Source organism: Dromiciops gliroides, chromosome 6 (assembly GCF_019393635.1).
Source record: "Dromiciops gliroides isolate mDroGli1 chromosome 6, mDroGli1.pri, whole genome shotgun sequence".
Taxonomy (NCBI): domain Eukaryota; kingdom Metazoa; phylum Chordata; class Mammalia; order Microbiotheria; family Microbiotheriidae; genus Dromiciops; species Dromiciops gliroides.
This window is the reverse complement of record NC_057866.1, coordinates 52529548-52551520: the sequence shown is the minus strand read 5'-3', so window position 1 is coordinate 52551520 and position 21973 is coordinate 52529548. Positions and strand designations below refer to the sequence as shown.

General features: G+C 43.2%; 1 protein-coding gene and 1 long non-coding RNA gene across 2 annotated transcripts in view; one reads left to right on the top strand and one right to left on the bottom strand.

Annotated features, from left to right (window-relative positions):
* The window catches only part of LOC122730406, a 36386-nt gene that overhangs the window by 13340 nt on the left and 1073 nt on the right, over window positions 1-21973 (bottom strand). The gene's annotated exons all lie outside the window — the stretch shown is intronic.
* TEAD1 (TEA domain transcription factor 1) overlaps window positions 21712-21973 on the top strand; it is a 305630-nt gene continuing 305368 nt past the window's right edge. Inside the window, exon 1 of the mRNA XM_043969521.1 lies at window positions 21712-21816. The gene's annotated coding sequence lies outside the window, so the exon portion shown is untranslated. The remainder of the gene's footprint in view (window positions 21817-21973) is intronic.

Below are 21973 nucleotides of genomic sequence, written 5' to 3'. Positions count from 1 at the left end.
GAGTCAAAATGTGTATATTATGTATGTATGCATGTATGTATGTGTATATGTATACATGTATGTGTACACACACATATATTTCTATCTATCTATCTATCTATCTATCTATCTATCTATCTATCTATCTATCTATCTATCTATCTATCTATCTATCTATCTATCTATCTAAATGATTTTTCCCTTACCCCAATTCAGCAAGCTAGAATCCCCAGGTAGCAAAGAGAGCCTCCTCAAGACAGGAGCCCTCTTGACTCCAAAAGGAACCACGCTCTGCCAAATAAAAATGCCACTAGAGTCTGGAGCAGGGTCATGAAGGGTCACTGGGCTGGAGTGACCAAGTCACTAGACATACTTTCTTCTTTCTACTACACCAGAACTTCAAGGAAGTGGCAGGTGGGGAGTGAAAAAAGCAGGAATAGCAGTAGCAGTAGCTGTTAGCAACTAGGGATGCCCAGAGACTGGCCAGACACCTTCTGAGGTGTATATGAATATATTCCTCTATATGCATATGTGCAATACCAAGGCATGAGGTACATTATGGTGTATTTGGCCATACCTTACATGCCTCGCATGCATACTTCCTTAGAATCTAGCTACTTCCTGTGTTAGAATCCTTTCCAAAGCATGGTTCATGAGCCTCCACTGATACTTTTACAAGACAACCAGAGGAGACATTTAATTCAAAGCAAAAGCTTTAGTGAAATAACATAGTAATAAAAATATCTACCGAGCATCCTGCTCATAAACATGAGGATCACTCTCCCAGAAATATACACTCTGTGTGGGAGGAGCAAACATATATAGTGATTGATGACATATGTGGCATATGCACATGGATAACATGTGTGGCAATGGCACAACTAATAGCTTTAATTATGCAGAGCTGTTGGTGTCTTCTGGTAATTTCTTCATGCTGCTTTCTGCTGCATCTGCAGCCCGAGAACTGTCACATCCTAGGTGTTCCCCAAGGGTCTGGTCTCCTATGGTTGGTCTTCAGCTATGTAGTTCTTTAATCTTAGTATGTTTTAGGCTATAGTTTTGTTTGTTTGTTTGTTTGTTTTTATCAGTAATCTCTTTCTGGCATTTCTAACATCCACTAGGAGATGCTGTGATTACCAAGTCTCTTCTCTTCAAGGGAGAGCTATAGGACTTTTTTTTTAATTAATAAAGTATTTTATTTTTTTTCCATTACATGTAAAGATAGTTCTCAACCTTTGTTTATACAAGCTTTACAATTTCAGATTTTTCTCCCTCCCTCCCCTCCCTCCCTCCCTAGACAGCAGGTAATCTGATATAGGTTATATATATATATATATATATATATATATATACACACACACACACACACACACACACACACACACACACATAATAACATTAATCCTATTTCTGCATTAGTCATGTTATAAGAGAAAAAAATCAGAGCAATGATGGAAAACCTCAAAATAGAAAAAAACAACAGCATCAAAAACAAAAGAAATAGTATGGTTCATTTAGCATCTATACTCCGCAGTTCTTTTTTTTTTTTTTTCCTGGATTTGGAGATCCTCTTCCATCACGAGTTCCCTGGAACTCTTCTGTGCCATTGCATTGGTGAGAAGAATATAGTCCATCACAGTAGATCAACACTCAATGTTGATGTTACTGTGTACAATGTTCTTCTAGTTCTGCTCATCTCACTCATCATCAGCTCACACAAGACCCTCCAGGTTTCTCTGAACTCCTCCTGCTCATCGTTTCTTATAGCACAATAGTATTCCATTGTATTCATATACCACAACTTGTCCAGCCATTCCCCAATTGATGGGCACCCCCTCAACTTCCAATTCTTTGCCACCACGTAAAGAGCGAGCTATAGGACTTTTAGCCAGTTTTTTCAGTCTCCTACTGGGCATTAGTTATGGTCTTTAATTGAGGGTGTATCTTTAGGGTTAATTGCTGCACTGTCTACCCTCTTCTGGGGGTGCTATGATTTGGAAGCTTCTCCTTTGCAGAGGAGAGATATAGGTGTCTTTAGACAGCTCTCTCAGTCAATGTCTGAAATACTTTAAGCCACCTCTTTCAATTAATGGCTATGAAGTTCTCAGCCAGATATTCACAGAAAGAAGCACATGCCCAGGCTAAAATCATGTTTGCTTAATGGATCTTTCTTTGAACCATTCTCTCCTCTTCTGTCTATACTGAGTCTCTCAGTTCAAATCTTATTTAAATTGTGGTCAGAATCCCATTTTAATTATTAGTCAACGAGCATCTATTTAGTGACCACTATATTTCAGGAACTATGCTAAGCCCCTTGTTATGACCCTGGGTTGAAGCAAATATTCACATGTTATTACTTCTAAAATGGAAGTATTGCTAAGGGAAACTGTGGTAAACAAATTGCTTTTAACCTCAATCATTAGAATCTTCTGTACTACATGGAATAAAACAGATAACATAGAAAAGGTTCATGCTGTTAAGGGAAAGTTGAAATATTTATAATGATTTGTACTATTCCCCTTTACTCTCCTGCTTGGACCCCTTCCCTTTCTCCCCTGCCTCAGAAACAGATGACAAGTGATCTCATATTGAAAATTAAATGCTCTGGGAAAAAATGTTACTGTACTAGAAAAGTGAATAAACACATTCACCTTAGCTGAGTGATATCATTGCTAGGCATATAATGCAAAGAGGTGAAAGATAGAGATTAAAAGCCCATAAATGCAAAAGTATTTATAGCAGTACTTTATGCAGCACAATCAAATGAAGTTGAAGGTTAAGGACATCTCCCCATCAGTACCTTGGGAACTTCTCTCTTTTTAAAGTTTCTTAGATATCTTTAAAGGTGAGTGTGGGAACTGTAAGGCTGTGGGTATGGCTCTCTCCTGTCAATTACATCTGTTGATAACAAATGACTTAATACCAGCCCTGGAGTTAGGAAGACCTGAGTTCAAATCCAGCCTCAGACACTTACTAGCTGTGAGACCCTGGACAAATCACTGCCCAACTGCCTCCAAAAATAGAAATTAACAGGTGACTCAAAATTGTATCTTTCCCCCATTGATTTCTTGCTAACTTCTGCCTTCTTTCGTCTTCTCTTTCCTCCCCAACCCCTTTCCTGAGAAGTTAGAGAAGAATAACAGTGGATTCAAGATAGCCTTTGAAGACTAAGAAGGATAGTTTCTTGATTCCAACTGGGACCAGCACAACAGAGTATAAGAAATTGTCTGACAGAGTCTGGAAGTCCTGGGTTCAAATGCCACTCCTGGCTCTATGGCCACGGGCAAAAGATTTAACCTCTTTGAGTCTCAGTTTCCTTGTCTGTAAAATGGAGATAATGAAAACTCTAGTATGGTATAGTAGACAGTAGGTTAGCCTTGGAGTCAAGAAGATCTGGGTTCCAGTCCTACCTTGGCCTCATCACATATTCTCTCAGCATCCTTAGCAACCTTTTAAGACTATGAACTCTAGATTAATTGCTGATTGGCACTGGAAGAGGGAGTTTTCTCACCAGTAGTTCCCTTACAACAATGAAATCATAGTACCTGACCAGTTCCACCCCTGATGTGGGGCTTATTTAAGGGAAAATAAGCAAAGTCCTCTGAAAACTTTAAAACATTATATAAATGTAAGGCATTCCTGTTGAAATTTTGTTTCTCCAAGTCCCAAAGGAGCCATTTGTTTCTTCCTTGAACTGGCCACTCTGTCAAGAAGGGTTTGCATTGAAGCTTATTCTCCAATAGTTGATGCAGCAGCAGTAGAAGAAGAGGATGATTGGTGATTGGTGCTAACGATTTGGTTACTTTTTGCACATGTGCTTTCTCACCAATGAGGGAGCTCTTGCTGCTGCTGGGCTGTGCTTTCATTGGATGTGGAGCCCTCCTTCCCACATGGTACAAGGAAATGGGCAGCAGCAGCAGCCACCAGCTAGTGGAGAGAGAGGTAGCACCCCATTATATAGATGTGAACTACCTTTAGAATCCGAGCTATAAACCAGTGGTAAGTAATGAGCAGAGTTAGAGGCCTCTTGCCAGAGACTGCTCAGAAATTTCCCCTCCATTAGGGAAAGATTTGACAGTAGTGATAACCATTCTGAAGGCACCTTAGGCCTTTGGCTCCATTGCAAATGGCAGGCCTGCACTAGTCCCTGTCTCCTTGATGCTCTAGTCTGGGAATCAAAGCTACAACGGAATGGTACTGACTCACTTTGCTACCAGATTCTGTTAGGGTGTTTTCCATGCCCAGGGGGAAGGGCCAGATCCTTTGGATTCATGAGAGAGACCAACTCTTGCCAAGCGGTCAGAGGATGCCTGAAACCATGGGCTTGTGGGACTAGAATGCAGTCTGGGGGTTGGTCCTTCATCCCTCATTCCCTTCCCCACCCTCCATACCTCCTTACTTACCTTTAATCTCTCAACTCTCACCCCCTATCTCAGACCCCCTTCCCAACTCATCTCCCCTCCACTCTTTATTCCTTATGCATTAACCCTTACCCTTTCCTGCTTTTCCCTCCTTTCATCTTGCCTCCACTTCTCATCCATTGCCTTTAACTTTTCACCTTTTAATTTAATTTGCTCCCCTTAACCTCTCATATCCCATTTCTCTTTACTTCTGCCCTTTTCCTCCCTCTACTATCCTACTTCATTCATCCCCACATTTCATACCTTGCTTTAAATGTGCTATCTTCATCCCTGAGTTCCCACCCATCTCCTTCTTCCCCATCTCCATCTTCCTTCTACCATTCATTACTCACTTTTAGCAGCTCTTCTTATTCACAGTCCATAGATCTAGAGTTAGAAGGACCCAAGCCCATCTAGTCCACCTTCTTCATCTGATAGAAAAGGAAACTGAGATCCAGGGAAGTTAAGTGACTTGCCCAAGGTCACACACCTGGGATTTGAACCTTGTTCTTCTGACTCAGAGCCAGTATTCTTCCCATTGTTCCTTGCTAGTCCCTCACCTCTCTCTTCCTACCCTCATGATTCTCTCCTCACTCTGTATCCTTTATTCAGCTCTGTCCCTGTCATTGCTAGCACCCACCCTTCAGTGCAGAGACCCATCCAGAGGCCCAAGCTTCTCCTCTTCCATAAATTATTTCCCCTAGTTTCTATTACCCAGTGGCCCTCCTCTCTTCTTAGACGTGTTCAATGTGCACATATGCTATATTTAGGCTTTATCCGAGTAGTTTCCTACTTATAGAATGTTGTATTATAGATTGTAACCCAGGTATCATGGATGGAACAAGAAAAGATGTGTGACTTTGGTGTAAGCCACATGGCTCCAATCTACACAGGAAGGAGCACTGATTCTGGAGACACAGGACCTGGGTTCAAATCCTGAAGATGACATTACCCATATGACCTTGGCCAAGTCATTGAACCATTTGGGCCTTGGTTTCTTCCTTATTTTCCCAGGGGTTATGTATGGCTTCCAAAAAAAATCCCACTAATAATCATCTTTACAAAACCTGTCCCCATGCGTAGGATGCCCATCTTCATCACCTTGGTCTCTTGAAATGCATTACTCCCTCTAAGGATCAACTAAGGTATTATCTCCTGTGCAAGGTCTATGTAATACATAGGCACATGTACATCCATGTACATGTATACAGGATATAGCTACTATGCACTCACTGTCTACACATAACAATATACTTATACAAGAGCATAAAGTCTACGACCTGTGTAAAATAAACATGCAATTACACATGGGCACACACAGGTTGTAGTTTGTAACATGTATTACTTACCACGACCAACATATGGGCCCTTAGACAAAGAGGGGGTGGCCTCTAAGGTATAATCAGTGCCCGGTAGCTATGTTGTTTGTATATAGCACGCACATGCACAGGAAGGCTATTGCTTGTAAGGGGCAGCCCACATGCAGAACTTGTGCATACATATAAATGCACACCTGTACGGCATAGGCAATTAGAGAATCTGAGCAGCTTGCCAAGGAGAGCCTTTGGCCCATGAATCAGGATTAAACTCCATAGCGACCAAATCCCTTATGCTCGGCCAAGCAGGGGGCAGTGATATTTTGTTTAATAGAGCTCTGAGGTCTTAACAGTCACTTTGAAATCCACATGCATCAATATGGAATTCTCAGAATGGAAGAAGCTAACAACAGTCCAAGTCCAGGAGCAGGGTCAAAGAGCCTTTGCTCCCACTTTGCAGACATCCAGAATCCCATTTTTCATCTGGAACTTGCATGGCTAGCAACAGACTGTGGCTGTCATCTGAGTACCAGTCTGGCCTGAAGCTTGCCACTATCCAGTGTAGCTAGATTTGATTGCTGCCCTCCATCATGAGCACATTTCCCCCCATTCCCGAGACCACTGAAGCTTACTCCCCACAAACTGTATAGGAAATCAGTATATGGCTCACCAATGAGGAGAACAAAGGGATCCAGAAATAATTTTGGTTTTTGTTTGTTTGTTTGGGTTTTTTTTGGCGGGGCAATGGGGGTTAAGTGACTTGCCCAGGGTCACACAGCTAGTAAGTGTCAAGTGTCTGAGGCCGGATTTGAACTCAGGTCCTCCTGAATCCAGGGCCGGTGCTTTATCCACTGCGCCACCTAGCCGCCCCCTCCCATCTTCTTTTAAAATTATTTCTGGGGGGCAGCTAGGTGGCGCAGTGGATAAAGCACCGGCCCTGGATTCAGGAGGACCTGAGTTCAAATCCGGCCTCAGACACTTGACACTTACTAGCTGTGTGACCCTGGGCAAGTCACTTAACCCTCATTGCCTTGCAAAAGAAGATGAAGAAGAAGGAGGGGGGGGCAGCTAGGTGGCACAGTGGATAAAGCACTGACCCTGGATTCAGGAGGACCTGAGATCAAATCCAGCTTTAGACACTTGACACTAGCTGTGTGATCCTGGGGATGTCACTTAACCCTCATTGCCCTGCAAAATTAAATTAAATTAAAAGAAAGAAGAAAGAAAATTATTTGGGAAAAAAAAAGATAAAAAATATTCTATTCCTAAACATCTAGGAAATGTCCTTTCTTCCCCCACCCCTCCCCCACTCCCTCCTATCTCTAACAACTTTTAGGCATAAGTAAAAGCATGTGTAAAGACTGATCATTTACTAGGAAAACTTGCATGTCTTGGTTTTACAGTGCCAAAGATGGCATAGAGATCAAAGCTCTGGTCCCTGAGGGCAGCATTAAGAAAGGTTGGGGGGGTGCGGTAATGGTACAATGTTGATGGCAGTGGTGCAAGGATGTGGGAAAATCACACCCTTGCACAGCATAGAAATGAAAGGAGTAGTGCTTGGCTCCAAGAAGTATTAACTAATGGCAAAAGTCCCAGTGAGGAGGCCAATCTTGGGTTGGGGTCGGGGGGAGTAATTATACCGGGGGTATATAAAACCAAGAACTGCTGGTGATTCTGAGATGAGCTGACCACCATTCCAAGAGGGTAAAAGATATAGAAAAGTACAGGCTAATCTCAGAGTTGTCAACACAGTCTCTACTGATATTAGGAAGTCCCACCTCCTCCCCTCTGTGTGGCTCTGGCTCTCTGAGGGGTCATTCAGCTCAGTCAGATGCTAATTAGGTCTGTTCAGGGCTGCAGGAATAATAGAGTGGAGACCAAGGCGGCCTTATCACTGGGGAAAATGTCAGCAACAAAAAGCGGCGTCCTTTCAGCTGCTCTCTCTGGCCTGACAGCAACCTTCCTGAGGCATCCTCCTTTTCCTAAGGTCATGCCCAACGCACATCAACCAGATCTCCTACAGCGGACTGTTGGGAAATAGAAATCAATCGGAATAGCCACAGTGGGATGTCACTAGAAAATCAACAAGAGATAAACCTAAGAATTGTGGTGCCAACAATAAAAGCCATTTGAAGTTCACAATGCAAACATTTCATTCAATTCCCCAGCCATTAAGTGAGCACCTACTACACCCTAAGTATTTCAGAGGATACAAAGAAGAATGAGGCCAAACCCCATCTCTGAAGGAGTTTATAATCTAATAGCAAGGAAGACAAACATGCAGACAACTGTAATGCAAGGAATGCATGTCATTAAAAATAGAACTGTTTTAAATGGGTTCAGAGGAGAAAAGGATCAATTCAGTTGGGGAGACAGTATCGGGAAAGGCTTCATGGAAGAAGTGATGACAGGTCCCCACACCCACTCACTGGTCTCTGACACTGACACCTGTCAGACCATAGGAAGGGCATCAAGGACATCATGAAGTTCCCTTTGAGCTTGAGAAGCAGAATCACACTGACCAGACCTTTAGGGTACATTCTGTGCTTAAGACCTCAGGCAGTAGAAGATAAAGCACTAGTCCTGGATTCAGGAGGACCTGAGTTCAAATCCAGCCTCAGACACTTAACACTAGCTGTGTGACCCTGGGCAAGTCAGTTAACCCTCATTGCCGTGCAAAACAAACAAACAAACAAAAACCTCAGGCAGCAGGCTACAAAGTCTGATGGACAAGTTTATGTCTAGGGATGCCAACACAAAGGAAAAAACACACAGGAAAAGCCTAACAATCCAATAAACATTTATTAAACACCAGCTATGTACCAGGCACTATGCTAAGACAGTCCCTGCCCTCAAGGGGTTTAAAATCTTTTTGGGGGCCCAGCAATGCGGGTTAACTGACTTGCCCAGGGTCACACAGCTAGTAAGTGTCTGAGGCCAGAATTGAACTCAGATCTTCCTGTCTCCAGGCCTGGTGCACTATCCACTGTAACACTTGGCTACGCAGATGCAGAGTAGAGTGAGTCCAAAAGCCCAGTTTGTGCCCTTTATAAAGGAAGGCAATGGGAGGAGTTTGCCTAAAGGATGCTCTAGCCCTCCAATGAAAGGGAAGAGGAGGCTGAGAAAGGGGGTGTCAGTCAAGGCTCAAGTTAGGAGCATGGTGATGAGCTTAACCTGGGAGGGACATCTTGTGAGGTGAAACCTCAGTAGATGCAGAGTGGAGTGAAACAAAAGGTCCAATTTAATATAAATAAGAAATACAACTAACCAACCAGACTCCTTAAGGCTACAATGGTTTCCAGGTTTCATCACGTTAACAATCTCAGCATTTGAGTCAGAGAATAAGGACCATTTTAGGGAACACCACTTGTATCTCCCTACTTTTATCTGCTCCCTGAAGGTGAATAGGGGGAATGAATCTCATGTCCTATTTAGGGTTATTGACAGGAGGTATTGCTTCCCTGCCCCACAGATCCCATGACCTACCTCTCCGATGATGGTAAGAGAATACCCTTCTAACATCTTTTCCTATTCCTTCCCTTCCTGGAAGATGGGGTGATGACCCCACCTTATTGTGTATGCCTGGTGGGGAAATGAGTAGGGTCTAGAAAGTCATCTCTGTTTTTGTTCTAATGGGTTGATGCTGGTTTAGAGTCACCATCTGAGCCAGTGGTTTCTCAGACATAAAGGTCTTCTTAGTCTGATTCCATGAATCCTTGTCTAATCCTATTTTCTTTCTAAGTATCTACTTGGGATCTGATGGGAATGATAGAGGTCTTCTAGGCAAACCCAGTCATTTTACAGATGAAGAAATTGAAGCTTGAGAAAGGGAAACTGACTTGCCCACAGTTGAACACAGATGTGGCTGAACTGGGATTTGAACCCAGGTCTTCTAACTGCAGATCCACTGCTCTTGGAGCTAGGTGGTGCCATCTTGGATAGAATGCCAGGATTAGAGTCAGGAAGACTCATCATCTTGAGTTCAAATTCGGCCTCAGACACTTACTAGCTGTATGACCCTGGGCATGTCACTTAAGCCTGTTTGCTTCAGTTTCATCTTCAGTAAAATGAGTCAGAGAAGGAAATAACAAACTACTCTAGTGCCTTTGCCAAGAAAACCCCCAAATGGGGTCATGAAGAGTCAGATACGACTGAAACAACTGCACAACAACAACAACACATTTCTTCCCAAGTCTCTCAGAAGGCTGAATACTCCTCAAAGCTATGGCAATGATTTCCTTTTCTCTTCTTTGTACCTTCAGGTTCCTTCCAAGAAGCTAAAGGTATATAGGCCTATATAGGCCCTTCTTTATGAGACTTTTACTCAAATGTCTGGTCTGTTGGGATCTTCTCCTTCCCTGTCTACAGTGGTGTGCTTGACTTTGACCAGATGAAACTAGATCCAGATTGAGTTGGTTTCTCCATCTTTAATTAGCTTTCTGTCATTTGAGTACTGGTTTTTGTGATATGTATATAGATATCTATATCTATATCTATAGGTGTGCTTTATTGTCCTCTCTCTCTCTCTCTCTCTCTCTCTCTCTCTCTCTCTCTCTCTCTCTCTTTTGCAGGGCAATGGTGGTTTAGTGACTTGCCCAGGATCACACAGCTAGTAAGTCCCAAGTGTCTGAGGTCACATTTGAACTCCGGTCTTCCTGAATCCAGGGCCAGTGCTTTATCCACCACGCCACCTAGCTGCCCCTTTATTGTTCTCTTTTGTTGTGTTTTGCTCTCCCAACCTACAATTCCCTGATTTCCTTTAAGACTCAAGGCTACCTTTTATCTACTGATTTATACATGATATAGCCTCCATTTAAATGTAAACTCATTGAGGGCAGAGATTGTTTTTGCTCTTTCTTTGTATTCCTAGTTCACAGCACAATGTCTAGTAAACAGTAATCATTTAATAAATGTTTATTGATTGATATTTTAAAATTCTATGTTTTTTAAAATTTAGATATTACTCCAAGGAAATGTGCAAAAGTTGTCGCTCTTACAAAGCATACTTAAATGACTATTAGAGACTTTGTATCAACTATTGGTGTGGAAAGAAAAGTGTTTCAAGGTTCATTAAAACCTCCAATGGTCAGTTACACTGTAACAATGAGGAAAAATGTGGTAAAAAATGAAAAACAATTCCAAGAACTACAAAATAATCTTATTAATTGTCAGAAAACAGGCAAAGATGTTCAGAGGGAGTTGGAAGCTACATGAGTTGTTATTGATACCTCTGTAGTGTGCCATAGGTTTCTTAAAATTGAAAGAATAGTAAGAGGATCAATGAAACAAAACCTTATTATTGTTGCTATGAAGAAACATTTTTGCCATGGCAAAACAAAGACTGGAGTACTGAAAATTGGAAAAAGTGTCTTATAACAATCAATTTTTCATTTAAGGCTATATCAAAACTGTTGCCAGAGGTCTACATAAGCCTCTAAGATCTTGGCATCTTCATCAGAATGTCAAACACCCACCCCAAATTATTTGAAAGATTTTTTAAAATTCCAGTGGACCAGAAAGTCTCATCTCCATTGAGAATATGAAGAATTCTGATCGATATATTGATATATTGAGAATAACATTGTTCTAGAATAACTGAAATACCTCAAAAGAGATGGACTACCAAAACACAATTTTGACCATGTCACATCTCATGAAAGGTGAAGAAATTTATCTAGGAGATGGAGATAAACATATTTCAGTGGCCCAGGAATTCACTTCATTGAAAACCAGACAACTATAATACAAGGAACACATTCCATTAGAAACAGAACTGTGTTAAATGAGATTCAGAGGAGAAAAAAAGATGTGATCATGTGTTATGGCCAAGGCAAGGTTGGAAAAATATACTCTGTCAAAGGTACACTTAATAGTCAATATAGTGATTGAGATTTCATGATGAAGGATTAAGAAATGTGTCAAAATCTTGTGAACTTCACACTAAATAGAGTAAAAATGTATCAGAATAAAGGCATATTACATGTTAAATTTTTTTAAGATGTTTTTTTAAAATCCCCTAATGCTTATTGTATGTTAAGAAATGTGACTATTTCACTTTGTCCAAAGTAATTTGCACCCCATTGTACAAGTTCCCCTATATCACCATCCTCAAGACTAGAAGGCCTCTTCCTTTAGGTTACTTTAACTCAGGGCCTCCAGCTGCTACACAGATCCCCAAAAGGGATTTCCCCTCCTCTATCAGAGGAACTGTGCAAGCCTCTCCTAGGTTTGCACATAACCCCAGGGAATACAAACACAGACATACTGGGGAAGTCACCCAGGTAACCAGACTCCCCAGAGAAGCCCTCTTCTGCCAAGAAGAGGTCTCACCTGACACCCTTGATCTTCCTCTTTCTGACAGAATCAGATCTACAGTCATAGTTTAAGGGTCAGTTTAAGGAAAACCAGCCCAAAGAATTGAACTTACCCTGCTTTGAACTGTCCCATAAAGGCATCCAAAGAATGGTTAGTGCCTGTCTGAAGACAACTGTAGCAGCTGTTTTATTCCTGCCCCCGCAGTTCAAGTCCCCTGACTTCCTGCTTGTGGTGACAGGTGGCATTTGGGCGGGGCTCCTGACAGATGGCAATGCAGGGGAAGGGTATTCGATGTAGTGGGAAGGGCATGGGTAAAGTGGCAGGAAAAAAAAAGGAAAGGAGGAACATTTTCAGGGGACAAAGAGCAGACCAGTTTGGCTGGAATATAAGCACATGTAGGGGAATATTAAGTAAACAACTTGAACAGGAAGTTGGTTGCAGGTGGTGGAAAGTCTTGAAGTTTGGCCTTTATTCCATAGGCTGTGTCGGAGATACTAAAGATTTTTAAACTATGTAGAGTTCTTGGTTGGAGGTCTACTTTAAGAAGATTCATCTTTTTTAAGGAAGATAAATCTTGCCATGGTGAGCAGAATGGACCATAACATCAATTTAGAGCTGGGAAGGACCTTAGAGGTCATTTTGTCTAACCCCTTATTCTTAAAAAGATGAAAAAATAGAGTTGAAGCAATCATAATAGCAAATACTAGCTAGCATTTCTTTATATAGCACCTTACAGATTCTAAAAGTGCTTTATAAATGTTATCTCATTTCATCTTTACCACAACCTTGGGAGGTAGGTGCTATTATTACCCCCATTGTAGATGAGGAAACTGAGGCTGAGAGAGGTTAAGTGACTTGCCTAAGGTCACACAGCTACCAAGTGTCTAAGACTGGATTTATACTCAGATCTTCCTGACATCAAGTCCAGAAACGACTTGCCCAAGGTAATACACAAATAATAAGAAGCAAATTCAGAATTTGGACCTAGGTTCTTTGATACCAAATCTAGTACTCTTTCTTTTACCAGTTGTTCTTAACCTGGAGCCTGTGAACTTTTTTTGGGGGGGGGGGCAATGAGGGTTAAGTGACTTGCCCAGGGTCACACAGCTAGTAAGTGTCAAGTGTCTGAGGCCGGATTTGAACTCAGGTACTCCTGAATCCAGGGCTGGTGCTTTATCCACTGTGCCACCTAGCCGCCCCATCAGACAACTTCTCACCAGACATTTCTTGACCGCTGTTCTTCATCTCCAAAACTAGAAATCTGATGGCCTATAATGTCCCTACCAACTCTGGATCTATGATCCTATGTGATTCCAACATTTTGAGCCTGGGTCACTGGCAGGAATGTGATGTCAATAATAAAAATTGGGATCTTGGGAGGAAGAGCCACCTTGGGAGGAAAGATGAATTTGGTTTTTGACACGTTGAGTTCAAAGTGCTGGCAGAAATGAGGGAGTACAACTCTGAGGAGAGCATGACACAGGAAGATCATCTGCTTGAATGTAATAACAGAAAATATGGAAGGGGATAAGGTCACCAAGGGAGAGAAAAGAGAAGAAAAAGAAAGACAGACTTGGGAAACAACTATCTACATGTAGAAGGAGGAGAAAGATTTGGACCCAGGAAAGGGGCAGTCAAAGAGAGAGGCTAGGACCCAGAAGAGGACAATGTCACAAAAGCCACGTAGGAGAGGAATTATCTAGAAGGAGGGAACGCTCAAGAGGCCAAGTGGAATGGTGACTGAGGAAAAGCTTGGTGATTTGCTCATTGGTGTCCTTGGAGAGAGCAGTTTCAAGAAAGAAATAAGAAAGGAACCTCAAATAAATTTGGGGTAGTAAGAAGTAGACTCAGCCAGTCTCTCAATAAACATTTATCAAACACCTACCATGTACTAGATATTGTGGTAAGTGCTGGTGATATAAAAGAAGGCAAAAGGGGGAGCTAGGTGGCGCAGTGGATAGAGCACTGGCACTGGATTCAGGAGGACCTGAATTCCAATCTGGTCTCAGACACTTAATACTTACTAGCTGTGTGACCCTGGGCAAGTCACTTAACCCTAATTGCCTTGTTAAGGGTTAAAATTCTAGCTAAACTGTCTAAAATATCTAATGAGTGGTCGCCAATAAATTATAAGCTTTAGCAAGAGTTAGACTTTTAAGCATTTATTAAGGAGAATAAGAATTTGGTAAAGAGAGAGAGAAAGGCCTAGATTCCTATCAATTAAAGGGAGAGCACATTTCTAGCTCCGCTCTCCACCGGAGTCCAGAGGAAAGAGCGCAAGACTGAGCGCCAGTCTCTTCCTTCCTCCTCCCACTAGCCCGCCTCACTTCCTTTTCCAAAGAAAAGACTCCTGGTCTTGCCCTCAAAGACCTTCGCTTCATGGGTGGAACTCTTCTACAGTAAGTCTCCAGCAGGTGGTGTCATTCCAATCGTTACAGCCTCACCAAAGGAAAAAAAAAAAGAAGGCAAAAAGTAATCCCTGCCCTCAAGGAACTCACAGTCTAATGGGAAACAACATGCAAACAATCATGTGCAAATAAGCCATATACAGGATAAATTGTGAGGGAGAAAGCAGCTTCAAGGCATGGCAGTAGATAAGAGAAAGGGTTATGAAAAGTGGCAGAGTCTGGGAATGCTTCTGAGAAATCTGCCCAGAAAAGATGCGACACTCTAGGGTAGCTTTGCCTCAAAGAGAAAAAGGACTTCTAGGCTCTGTGGTATTGGAACTAGTTGGGAATTGCCTTAGCACATGGGTATCCTACATGTATGTCTCACTGCCACCTAGTTAAAATTTTTTTGGCCCACTCATCCCGTAGATATTATGTCTTTTTGTAGGAAGAGTGTAGCAAAGATTTCCAGATGAAGGTGGTGGTGGTGGTGGGGGGCGGGGGGCCCCGAGCGTGTTTTGTAGCTACTCTTCTTATGATGCTATCTTTGTAAATGCCTTAGCTAAGACCTAACCATGTCTGCTGGCTGATTGTTAATGGGAAACACACAAGGGGGCTTGTAAGCTAGAGTTTTAGGAGCACTCCCCATAGGGTTATCTCTAGAACATAAGTAAAAGCAGTCACCCTCTGAAGGTCCAGAATGAGTGGAGAATTTCCTAGAGATGGTGCTCCATTAAATCCTAAATAAATGCACATGGTAAATGCACGAGAAAGAGAGAGAGAGAGAGAGAGAGAGAGAGAGAGAGAGAGAGAGAGAGAGAGAGAGAGAGAGAGAGAGAGAGAGATCGAGATCTAAGAATGGAGCATTCACTTATATTTGGCATGATCACAGAGCACTTGGTGGAGATGATACCTACATTGAGCCTTGAAAGAGGAGGATCTCCACAGGTAGAGATGTGAGTAAAGTCGACTCTTGATATGGAAGATGGTATCCACTGGGGCAGGAAAGAACAAGATGAGATTGGGGAATGCCAAATAGTCAGATTTTGCTAGAAAGCAGCACATACAAAGGTATTTGAGATGGACAGAAAGGTAGAAGCCAGATTTTTGAGGGCCTCAAACTCTAGGATAAGTAATTTGCCTTTTATTTCATAAACAATTAAGAACCACCAAAAGTATTTGAAAAGGAGAGTAACATGATTAGACATGCTCATTAGAAGATCATTCTTAATAATTAGAGCTGTCTAAAAATGGAAAGGACTGTTTTCAGGGTGTGGGGGGAAGTGGTAGTGAGTTCCCTATTGCTGGTAGTCTCCAAGTACTTTCTAAATTTTAAAGCAATGTGTGTTATGATGATGACGATGGTTATCATGTAGTGGGTCTACTATTGAGAGTATTAATGCATTGCCTAGGAGTGGGAGGAAATGACCCTAAAGTTTGTTTCCATGTTGAAGACTATAAATTTTATAAATTTGGATTTTATAAGTATCATAGATTTAAAGCTGAAAGGGGTGTTAGAGGTTGTTTAGTCTATGCCCTTCCCCTCCCCCATTTTACAGATGAGGAAACTGAGGTGCAGAAAGATGAAATGACTTGCCTAAAGTCACATGGGTATTAAAAAGCAGTGAACATTTGAACCCAGGACCCCCAAATCCATCTGTACTCTTTCCATTGAAGGTTGGATTATTTGATTGTTTTCAGTTATTTCTTGACACAGAAAGGGGGAAAACAGTTTTGGGTGCCTTTTAAAAATTGTTGGCATTAAGCTTCAAGATTTAGGTTATAAATTGGTGCTATGTAATTACAAGGAAGGAAAAAGGCATTTATTAAGTTTCTACTACTGTGCCACCTGCTTTGCAAATATTATCTCATTTGATCTTCACAACAACCCTGGGAGGTAGATGCTATGGCCAATGACTGGAGAAAGAACATCACAAGGAAGCCACATTGAAGAGGCAGACATGGAAAGTGACAGGGTGCAATGGAAAGATCTCTGGGAACCAAGTTCAAATCCTAACTTATGCCACATATTACCCGTGGGACCGTAGGCAAGTCACAACTTCTGGGCCTCAGTTTCCTCGTCTGTAAAATGATAGGGTGGGCTAGAGGACCTCTAAGGTCCTTTCCAGCTTTCAGTTCCAAGTGAGGAAGAGTAACCAGGTATTACTCTATACTGTTGTGTACCTGTCTTTGTCTATAAGTAACTTAAAGGCAGAGGGTGGTAACTATAATTTAGACATTTGTCTAAGGTACCTAGCCCATGCCACCTAATCTAGTTCAGGTATTTTTTTTTTTGAATGAAGGGATGACTATATGAATATGAGGGGCTGAAAACATTCTGCTTTTGTTAGGAGAAAGTAAAAGCACTTCCCTGCTGGGCAGGACAGAAGAGGAATTTCAGAGCAATCAACAACCAGCCCTCTAAGTAGGTAGGAATAGATTGTGCTTTGAGTAAATCGAGGGATTGTTCTATAGGTAAGAGAAAAGGTTAGCTAAATGCTATTTATAACAGTGAAGAGTACTTTACTTGTCTTTTGGTAAGAGAAAAGGTTAGCTAATTGCTGTTAATAACAGTGAAGTTTAGCGACTTCTCTATAGGTGTTATTTTGAACTTTGTTCTATCGTGTAAAAAAATCTTGATTTTTAAAGTGTGCTATCAATTTCATATTTTGTTTAAAAAGTGGAAATATAAATAAATGAACAGATTTCATGCAATGTTCATATTTCTTTCAGTTAACTATCCATGTGAAAAGTTCAATGTTGGGCTTGCACACCCAGAGATAACACATGGTTTTTCACTTGGAGCCAGCCTGCCCATCCATCCAAGTGAAAACATATTGTGTATGACTAATGCAGAAATAAGTTTAATGTGATTGTACATATATAACCTAACCTATATTAGATTGCTTGCTGTCTTGGGCGGGGTGGGGGGGAAGGAGGGAGGGAGAAAAATTTGGAACTAGAAATCTTATAAAAACAAATATTGAAAACTATCTTTACATGTAACTAGAAAATAATAAAAATACTTTTATGATTAAAAAAAGAACAAGAAAAAACAACATATTGTGTAATGTTTCTAATGGGGTCATCTTGCAAACACAACACAAAATCTCGAACATTCAAAGTTTTAGGAGAACATTTGGGTCTAAAACAGTGGTACAATGGTTAAATCACAATTTATTTTGACCTTTGTTTTTTAATCCATAAAATGAGTCTGATGATTTCTCATTTTAAAGACAATAATTTCCCTCCCTTTTTTGTGAGGCAATTGGGGTTAAGTGACTTTTTCAGGGTCACACAGCTAGTGTTACATGTCTGAGGCAGGATCTGAACTCAGGTCCTCCTGACTCCAGGGCTGGTGCTCTATCCATTGCACCACCTAGCTGCCTTAAATAACAATAATCTCAAGACTAAATTAAAACTTGTCTTTGATCTTAGAGAATCAAACCCTGTTTATAAATGAAGAACTGGGGAAGCTAGGTGGCACAGTGGATAAAGCACTGGCCCTGGATACAGGAGGACCTGAGTTCAAAGGCAGCCCCAGACACTGGACATTTAACAACCATTGCCCTGACAACCCCCCCCCCCTCCCCCAAGGACCAAAGATTATCAAGTGAAATGGGAAAATGAATATATTTATAAATTTAGGGAAATTCAAATCAGGGGATTTAATATTTAAATCAGCATTTAAAAGATAGTATTTAAACTAATATTAAAAAATAATAAATTCCTTGAAGATCAATCAGTTGAATACCTGGGAAATTCTTTGAGTTACTTACCTGGGAGATTATGTCAATTAAGCAGGGTAACTAACAACATGACTGGGTGCTTACCCTTTCACTAATAACATTTTTTGAGGCATTTGACCTATTTTCACTCATTCTGGGTTGCAAGAGACATTCTAGGAAATAGGGAAAACCCCACCCAGGTTAAGGGCCCATAATCATTTTCATTTTAATGTGAAATTAAAATTGGGTTGTGAAACCCTGTCTTGAGCAGCAATCAAACTAAGGGGAAATCCTATTAAAAAAAAAAAAAAGAGGCCAAGACATGAAGCATTGGCTTAGGAATCAGGAGACCTCAGTTATATCACTGTTCTGCCACTTAATAACTGTGTGACCTTGTCCAAGGTCGATTGACCTTTTTGAGACTATGTCTTATATGCTTTCCTCAACTGACAAGGTTGAGGGGGAAGTCTTCATTTGAACAGATGAAGGCAAAAGAGTGAGTCATCCTTCACCTGCTGCTGGAGTCCTCTTCCTTATGCACCCTCCTCATGAAAATCTCTCATTTGTTGCTTATCAAATGAAATCCAAACTTTTTTATCCTGGTATTTACTAGCCTACCATCCCAACCCCCAGTAGGGGCAGCTAAGTGGGGCAGTGGATAGAATCCTAGTCCTGGCATCAGGAGGACTTGAATTCAAATTTGGCCTCAGACACTTTGTAGCTGTGTGACCCTAGCCAAGTCATGTGACCCCCATTGCCCTTAAAAAAAATTTCCCACAGTCTCATTCTAAACTATCTTTGCAGTCTCATTTCGATTTGCTCCCATTATTGTACTCTGTACTGGCATCATATGAATTTCTCTGTCCCATGAAATCTTCTCTGATTCCCAGGATTTCTCAGCACATCTTCCTATTATACACCATTCTTTTCCTCCCCTTCTCCTTTTACCTCAGTCTTTCCTTTTAAATAAGGCATCCTTTCCCAGGCCCATATTCCAATCTTGTTCCTCAGACATCCCAAGCAAGCCTTTACTGCCTCTCTCACATTACCTTCTGCTGTTGGGAGAGCAGACAAGAATGCTTAACTTCAAGAGGAGAGACATGAGTTCTAACTCCGTCCTTCCTAATTACTACCTCTGTGCATTTACCTTCTCAGCCTCAATTTTCTCATCTGTACTTTTTTTGGGGGGTGGGGTGGGGGCGGGGGTGAGGTGAGTGGACTAGATCAGGGCTTCTTAAACTTTTTCCTTTAGCCCTTGAGAAAGTTTTACATGACCTCAGATATATAGGTATATAAAATAGGTATACATAACCCTTTACTGCTGCCAAATTTTTCACTACCCCCACATTCAGTTACCTGACCCTGTATGGGGTCTTGACCCACTTAAGAAGCTAGGGACTAGATGACTTCTAAAATCATTTCCAGTCTGGGGCCTTGAATGAGGAAAACAAGTTCAAATCCAGCCTTCAGACACTTACAGTGTGACCCTGGGCAAGTCACTTAACCTCTCTTTGCCTCAGTTTCCTCATCGGTAAAATGGGGACAGTAATGGCATCTACCCCCTAGGGTTGTTGTGAGGATCATAAAAAGATAATTGAAAAGCACTTAGCATAGTGCCTGGCACATAAGAGCTATATAAATTTTAGCTATATTATTTTTCATAACTATAGACTACGCTGTATTTACTGGTCTATGAGTCCATGCATTTGATCATACTTATAAATCATCGCTGACTCAGGATACCTCCATCAGTTAGAAGTGATCAGTGACTTCTATTTTTTTTTTTTTTTTGCAGGCAACGGAGGTAAAGTGACTTGCCCACGGTCACACAGCTAGTAAGTGTCAAGTGTCTGAGGCCGGATTTGAACTCAGGTACTCTTGAATCCAGGGCCGGTGCTTAACCACTGCGCCATCTAGCTGCCCCCATCAGTGACTTCTAAAACCAACCAAGACCATATTGTTCGAAGCTCACTTCACATTCTATGCGTTCTAACTTGTATTGCCAGTCATTTGGGTGCATCTCTTTCTGCTACTTGCTGGAAACTCTTTGGGGCGCTGTCTCACACTGTAAACAGTACAAGCTTAATAAATGCTTGCGGAATGAACCTAATGACAGATTTTCAAGGAAGCAAACTACCTTTCTCCAGTATATGCTCTGTATAACATAAGCTTCCAAGGACTATAGAATTTAAAATCTTTATAATCTTCAGTGCCTAGCACGTTTGGGAGGTGGGGGAAGGGAGGAAAGAGAGTGGTTGGGAACTCTTGGTGAACAAACTACCTCTATTAAGCAACTTTCTGTTAGCACGAAGCACTGATCAGTTAAGTGATTTACCCAGGGTCACACAGTACATAAGGGACTGGACTTGAACCTAGGTCGTCCTCACTCCGAGACCAGACTGGCTCTCTACTGCCATGCTTTCATTAATGCACCCCTATTGTTGTTCAGAAGGTTCTAAGCCGGCTCTGCGAGCCAAGCGTTATTCCCATTTCGCAGATAAAGACGAATGAGGTACAGAAGATGGAGGGTAGGCCACTTTCCCAAAGTCTCACAACTGGCCAGGCGGTCCCTCTCGGGAGGGAGCGAGCAAGCCTCGGTTCTTTCAGGTAACTTGATCTCCACTTTCCTCCCTCCCCCGAGAGGACCAGGTGCCCGGCCCCAGCTCTCCTCTGCGCCCCGCCCTAGCTCGGGACAAAGCGGGAGCTCCTGGGTCCGCAGCGCAAGAGAAACTCCACCCCCAACCTAGGGCCAAGTAGTCCGGAGAGTAGGCCAGCCTGGCGGGCGGCCGGAGGCGCAGCCCGGCGCGCACGGCGAGAACAGCGACTCAGGATCGCTGAGCGCCCCGGGGTCCTCCCCCAACTCCCGGGCCCGAACCCCAGTCCTGGGCTGCCTACACCGGCCCGCCCCTTCTCCCTCTTCTCCCTCCCTTCTCCTTCCCTTTCTCCTCCTCTTCCCTCCCTCCTCCTCTTCCCTCTCCTCCTTCCTTTCCCTCCTTTTCCCTCCTTGTCTCCTCCTCCCCTTCGTCCCTCCTTCCCGCGACTCCACCCCCTCGCTGCCCTGGACTTCCCTATGACGTCACCGGCGGCGGCAGGCCCCGCCCCCGGTCCCCGGGCGGCCGGCTGCATGACGTCACCAAGGTCCCACCCCTCCTGAGCGAGTTCGGTCCTCGCGTTCATTTCATTCCTCTTCTCATTCCGAACATTCTTAGCATCGCTCGCGCCGCGCCGCCCGAGCCCAAACAGCCGCCGCGGCCGCCGCCGGCTCGCGGGCACCGCTAAGCACTTTTTCAGACTTGATTAAATCCTGCGGGCAGCTCTGGGCAGCTGGGCCCGGGCAGCCTCCCATGCAGTGAAACCCACAAAAATAGCCGGCAGCAAAAGACCCCGGCCGCGCAGCCCCGGGGAGCCAAGGGAGCGGGGAAACGGGCAAGCGGGCGCCGGGGAGCAGAGCATAGCGGAGCCGGGCTGGGGCCGGGGCTGGCTCAGTGGGGCTGCCGGGCCAGCCGGGAGAGGTGGAGAGGTGGGGGCGGCCAGGGCCGGGGCCGGGGGCTGGGGCCGGGCCGGACCGGACCAGGCCAGGGGGGGTGGGAGAGACACCGGAGAGTGTGAGCAGCGCCCGGCGCGCGCGGCCAAGAAGTTTGCAATTGAATTGCAAGAAGCTGGAGGTGTTTTTGCAAAGGTGGAGTGGAAGGTAAGTTTCAGCCGGGGGTGGTGGTGGTGGATGCCGCTTCGCGGGGACCCTTGCACGAGCGTTACCCTGTCCTTTCCTTTTTCCTCCCGAGCTCCGTCTGTCTGCTTGTGTGTGGCGGGCGGGCGGGCCGGCCGGCGGGCAGCGGGCGCTGGGCGGG